We start from the raw sequence: 7,140 nt of genomic DNA, 5'->3' as shown, positions 1-7,140 counted from the left end.
ACTTTGTACAGATTTAAATATGCGTATGCTATAGTGAAAGAGATATCAATTAATTAAAATTGATTTATATAATTACCTAACTCCTAATTAGTACCTATTGAAATTTAAGAGCAAGTAGATTCATCTTCAACTAATAATCACTACAGTCCCAAACATTTAATAGCACCTATATTCAAATACATAATTGGATAAAAAATTATGTGTATTTGTTTCGGCTTAGGTGAGACATTTTTTATCACTTGTTTAGCAAAAATTTATATAAATTATATACGCAAAAGAGGAAATAAGAATAAAATTTTATTGATGAATAAAAAAAGTATAATAGAGGGCGTGCACTTAAACGCTTGCTCGAGATTTCATCTCATGAATATAAACAATGTGATGCTGCTATGCAAAGTGTTCAGTAAATGAGTTAATAAATGCTTTAAATTTATTTACTTTTGAGAAAATATAATTATTGGATTCAACTCCCTCAATGTTTTATAGCAGCAACAGGCATGATAAAAATATAAACATAATCATCAATGTTTTTAAATTTATTTTTTTTCATAATGGCAGATCCCCTAATAACAGGTAAAAAATCATTTAATTCAAAGGATCATATCGCTGGGTGGTGGGTTCGTTGTACACCGTTTTAGAAGCCCTGAAAATCATCTTTATAGTTTTGTGTGGGAGTTATCATTATGAACCCATCTCTCTGCTTTGTACATAGTTTCTACACTACTATATCCCCTCCAAAAATTACTTGCGTCACCCCAGTCGCCCCCAAAATTCACTTGCAAGTAGTTAAAAATCACCTTACTTTACAAATTAGCACCCACTCAACTGATCATTGAGCCCCAACTTCACTTTTGTGCCCCCCTCACCAATCAGCACCCCCATTTTAAGACTGCTAGATGCGCCACTGACTATATCATCCCTTTTAACTCTTTACATTGGTTTCACTGTACCTGTCAGTTGACCACAGTGGAACTATTCTGACAATGCTATTTCCTACTCATAAGGAAGTCATTGATATTATCAATATTAATATATTTTAACTACCCTAGATGGATGCATCACCCTTGCACTGGTCAACTCTGGATCTAGGTCATATAATGCAAATCAAATAACCTTTGAACACAGTGTGAAGGAATTAACACAAGGACAGATCTATCATCACCCTACATTGGTACCTTTCTCCCAGACAAATTACTTTTAATTATCAATTAAAAACAGACTGGAATTAGCATCGTTATGTAGTAACACCTTAACATGTAAAAATATCTGCCCTGGAGCTAAACCTAAAGAATTTTCATGTGTGGAGTTTTGGTCAAAATAATATTGATGTAGCCTTTACTTATTCATTTGAAATTCAGAGAATTCACTCTGCAAGGACAAAATAAAAGTTATACAGACAGGCAATGCCGATTATAAATTATAAATTATTTTTTATTATTTACAATTTTCCATTCCTCATAACATACTGCATACATTAATTTGCTGCCTAAACAAAAATTGAAGATGGTTTTTTTTTTACATTGATGATATTGTATTTTATGGTAGGCTATGCAGATAATAATGTCCTCTTTCGGGCTTCTGCGAAAAAAAAAAGATAATTGAAGTTGCATTTTTTCTCCAAATTTTTTTTTTTTTTTAGGGGAAATAGCTTAAAGACACACCAAAAATGGGGACCAGGGGTAATTTTGGGCCCTTAGTGGGGGCTATACAAATTACATTTTCAATGGACCTCCCATTATTTTGAAAGATAATTTAATCAGAACCTTCAAACGAGTGCCAAAAAAACATTATGTATTTGGTGAAATGGATCAATGTCCGTTTCAACAATAGTGTAGCAGAGGTCTATAGATTGTTAATATTTTATCTGACTTTACTGAAAAGAAAAATTTAAAAATATCGAACAGAACATTTTTAATTGTTTCCAAGAACTGAATGATTGAGATCTGAAATGACTGACTCATATTTTTGGTAGGGGAATGCCTACCTCCTGGATTTTCTGCCACCTCTCACTCAGACTGACTCAGGCAGAGCAAATAAGAGAAGAGTGTAAAATACACAGAGAACACTAAAATGACTGTAAGAGGACACTACAGTATTTTGCAAAAATCTTAATGCCTTCCCATTTCCAGCTCCTTTTCCTGTTGCACACTCATTAGGTTGTCGTTTAAACCATAACAATTCCTCTTCCTATAACTTTACACTGCGGGTCATGTGACCACCATCTCGGTTTCACTGAATGTGCCTGTATAGGCCTACATTCCAAATCCTTAAAAAATCACATGATTTTAATTAGTACCTGACTGACAGCATCATAAACCATAGACAATAGATAGATTATAGGCTTATTTTTATGATGATATAGAGCATATTATACATATGATCTATGCTGGGACTATGTTAACACTATTGGTCTATGATGTATTCATTTAATGTGTTTGAATGGAAATCAATAAACCAAATCATGTAAGAACTACAATAATTATGAATCATAAGTAATTAATGTTAATTAATAAACTAAATAATTAAATTAAAAGTAAGTTAAGGAAATACATCAACAGGTGACTTCTAGAATCATTTTAAACAGCTCATCATTTAAAAACCTAAAACACAGATTCCATAAGAAAATAGAACCGAATATTATAAGCAAATGAATTTAGGAAATATGTAAGATAATGTACAGAAGCCACTAAAAAACTGGCAAAAGAGAATAAAAATAATCAACTGAGAAATAGAAAGACAAACATTAATAATGAAAATAACAATAATTAGTGAAAAAAATCTAGAACTGTTGAAGAACCATTCATACCAAAAATAGTAATGGTGGAGTCTTTTATCTGCCAATATAGATGCTCATGGGACAAAAGTAAGCAATAGAGATGGTAGAAGAGACAAAACAGAACCAATAACGCAAGAGTTTCCTTCAATAATAAGTCTAGACACTATGGAATTAAGATGAAAATATATGTTTCAAGATGGGAGTACTGGTGTAGTAATATGTATGGTAGTGAAATGTTAAAAAAATAAAATATTACAATTTTTTCCAAATAAATGCTTAAATATATTTACAATTACATGGTCTGAAATAAGAATTACATGACACAATAACCTAGGACAAATATAAGAAATAGTGGAAGCAGATATGGAATTTGAGAAGAGAAACACAATATCATTGTAGAATTTTAATGGCATGGCAACCGGAAGGTAGGGAAAAGGACAATGAGAATATTGACTACATGCAGAATAACTATTGAAAATGAAAGAAGTAGGTATAGTCTACAACTGGATGGATGTCTTGAAAAAGTAAATTATAAGAAAATCATGATATACATTCACCCTAGCTTTCTATTTTAGTTTCCTACATCCTGAGACGGATGCAGTGTGGGTGGGTGGGGGGGAGGGGGGTATATGCTATATTGTTTATATTCATGTGTTGCTTGTTCCAATTCGCATGCAGATATTATGCTGGTAGGAATCATATTAGTACTATATGCATCATAGTTTAAAATACAGTAGTAACAGAAAGGGAATTCATCTTATTTTAATTATTCTATTATAAAAATCTGTATTGGGCCTATATCTTGTATCCATCTGTCACAGAGATGACAATTTTTTATATATAAATGTATCTACTGTACATACACTGAGCCTGAACCCCTACAATTATTTATATAGGCCTAGACCATTTTTGTATAACTAGGATAGCACTTTCAGGTGGGACGGATCAATGATTTTTCATTGGGGGAACGGGGGAAGGGAAGTGGCATAACAATTTCTGATGGTCCCTTCACGAGATGCAGATGTGTTTGATAAGCTATACTGTTGCTATAGTAGGCCTGCCTAAAATAGCTGATAGAGTATACTATATTTGCATATAATTTACATGAATGAACTATTGACATTGCCCTTTGATTTATTAATTCATTACGGTATCAATTAATTAAGTAATTCATTCATTTATTTTAATCACATTTTCAGTTAAGCTGATACAAACGGCCAACACCAAAGTGTTTATTATAAATATAATTCTAAATAACATAACATTCTCCTATCTGTGATTAAGGAACAATCAAGTGCCATTTTAGAATTTAAAAACAAAACAAAAGACTTCCATGGTCATAGTGAATTAAACAGCCTTGGATGTTGGCCATTTCTCTTTTTCAAAACACTAGACAATAATATCCTGAAGATCTCTATTGTTCATATACACACACACAGAGGTAACCTAACAAATGTAAATAATAACTGTTTCCAAGGCTGGCTGCTTCATTATCAGTCCCCTTTTCAAAGGCAGGTTATATATTATATAAAACATTATATATTATATAAAATATTATATATTATATAAAATATTATATATTATATAAAATAATATATAAATATATAACGTAAAAAGCCATGTTATTTTTTGCTAAATAATAAGAACCTATTGCCAGGCATGTCACAAATATTGTCTTAAAAAATTGTAAATCTGATTGTTGACTCTTATTCTTTATTTCTATTCAACATCCAGATGTTCTAACTCTTACAAAGTTTTTTGCAGTTTTCCAACTTAAAAAAATCCCCAAATCCTTAAAAAATTTTATTTTAAGCTTTCATGCATAATTTTATATTTCTGTGCCAAATTTTCTTTGTGTACCAGCTTTATTGACAATGTTGGTATACTTTACAAGGACTTTCCCAAAAAAAAGAAACCTATTGCTAGAAGGCCAATTGTTACCGACACCTTGAAAAATCACATACAATGCTATCAGAAAATATGCATGAGAAAACAAAGATCTAAAAAAAATTATCAGGGACGGGGGACGACCTTAACCAGTTCACCTCTCACTTCCCAAATTTTTAAGTCCAGTGGATGGAATGTCAGACCATCCCAACCCAGAAAATTGCAGCATATGTTATTGCAAGTTTTCAAGATAGTAACTCAAGTACACGCTTGATCATTTAAAATACACCATGGTTTAGTTCTGTTAGCTGTTACTAACCAAATTTACCTCTGAGCATTTTAAAGTGATGGTGTTAATTAAAAATATGGCTGCATTTAAAAACAAACCCATACATTACTAAAAATTTGATAAAATATTAGAAATGTTTTAGTTAGGTAATTACAATTTAATGTCCACAATCAGTGACTAGTTGACTAACTCCACTAAATTAGGTTAATTGATTGCTAATTGAACTTACAGCACTTATGTACTAACTATGACTATATAATGCCACATCATATACAACATATTTCAGGAAGTAAATGTGATAATTACTGTAGCATTACCATGATCATACCCTAGTAGTATCATACAATGGTATACAGCTGGTCATAGCAGCTAGTAAGTCATCATTAATCATTAATTACATCATACAAGATATAGATTGATTGGATGAGATGGTACTAACTTTGATTCTGAAAATGTAGTGCTAACTAAAGTCTAGTGGTACATCCAAGATTTTGAAAAGGGGTGTTCAATAGAAATATTTCATCCACTAACCATACCAAATAGGCAAAAGACAGCATATGATTGGCTTTGACTAACGCACATACTTACCATACCATATTGGTTGTTACTGTCTAAGCTTTTGCCATTTATTTCCATAAATTTACTTTTTCATGTTTGGAAAAGAAAAGGGGGGAGTGGGGGGAGTGGGAGGAGGTGCTCAGACAAATTTTCCAGTGATTCTATAGCTTTCCCATCATCACACTTAATAACTCTCTAATACAAAATAGTTCAACAAATCAGGGAGGTCCTACCCTGGATAAGGTAAACAGTGACATCATGTATTGTCCTTGGTTTAGTCCAGGTTTAGTCATAATTTCTGTAATAATACCATTATTTTGTTTCACTTTTCGATTGTTTGCTTTCAAGGTTGTAGGCCTACAAAGTGATTACTATGTCTACAAATACAGTACTAATGTATATTTAAGTTCACAACTTTGTGTATTACTAGGTAATCCTCTACTTAAATACTAGCAGTAAAAGGAAGAGGGTAGAAGGGAGGGGAACAGCAAAAAACTGTCTAGCTTTTGATTTGTGTCTCAGATCTAGCAAATAAGAGGGTGAGTGGCCGATATCTACGGGCTACCCAAAGTGCCTTGAAGGGATCCCACACCTTACCAGTACAGTAAATATTATCAATCATCTTGCAAGTATATTTTTATACATGATAATTATGTTTTTAAATTGTAATATAAAAAAAAGGAAGATATACACAACAAAGTTGTTTGTATCGACTGTGTTTATAGAATGCCTGTTCGAATTTAGAACTCTATTTGAATTCCAATAGGGCACCCCTATCTTGTGGTAATACTTCATATTTTGTTTCATTGCGTGCAAATAAAAGAGTCAGACCTCTATACTCTTTGGTGTACTCCTGAACTTTTTACAGAATGTATCTCTAGACTGAATGAAATGTGATAAAATCTAATTTAAGTGTGAAAAGCAGTACAATTTCACCAAGGTAAAGTATACCCATCATCTTGGGCAAAATTAATCCAATGCGAACACAGACTTAAGGCTCTTTTTCTTTTTCTTTTCTGATATTCAACTAACCTTGCATGGTCTATTTAAACATCATGGATGTATAATAAGTACCTCCATAACATCAAGTAGGACAAAATACCTTGACAAAACTCCAGCCATAGACTTTGAGTGCCTGACCATGAGTCATTTTAATATTCTTGTACTTCAGACATTTTCAACTGTACCAGTATTGTTCATTATTGATTATTGGAAATGTCTGCTCAGATTATCCTTCATACTGTGTGATGCACGCATTGATTTTGTGGCTTACTCCTTGACTGAGAACAAAGAGCCATCATTTACTGTCCAGCGTTTTCCATTTTATTCAGGGACAAATCAAATAAGAGATTATGATCATCCACTTACTATTTACTAACTGCCGCCAAGCTTAAATATGTTGTGAGTTGGAAATTTGAAATGTTGAATGAAGGGTTAGTACCTTTGTAAAACAGTGACGCATTCAAAAAAGAAAAGCTAATTTCAAGGGTCTATAATACTACAAAATGTTATGGCAATGGCACTTCTTCTACATGGCCAGAAATGGCAATCTTAGACAGTGGGGCAGCCCAGACCAGTTGGGTTCCACTTGATCCATCTACGTAAAAGCTGTGGGAACAGCTTGGTCGCA

This window comes from Anneissia japonica, unplaced genomic scaffold, assembly GCF_011630105.1.
Source record: "Anneissia japonica isolate Jap-2015-1 unplaced genomic scaffold, ASM1163010v1 scaffold287871_len1641731_cov197, whole genome shotgun sequence".
Taxonomy (NCBI): domain Eukaryota; kingdom Metazoa; phylum Echinodermata; class Crinoidea; order Comatulida; family Comatulidae; genus Anneissia; species Anneissia japonica.
This window is presented reverse-complemented; position numbering follows the sequence as displayed.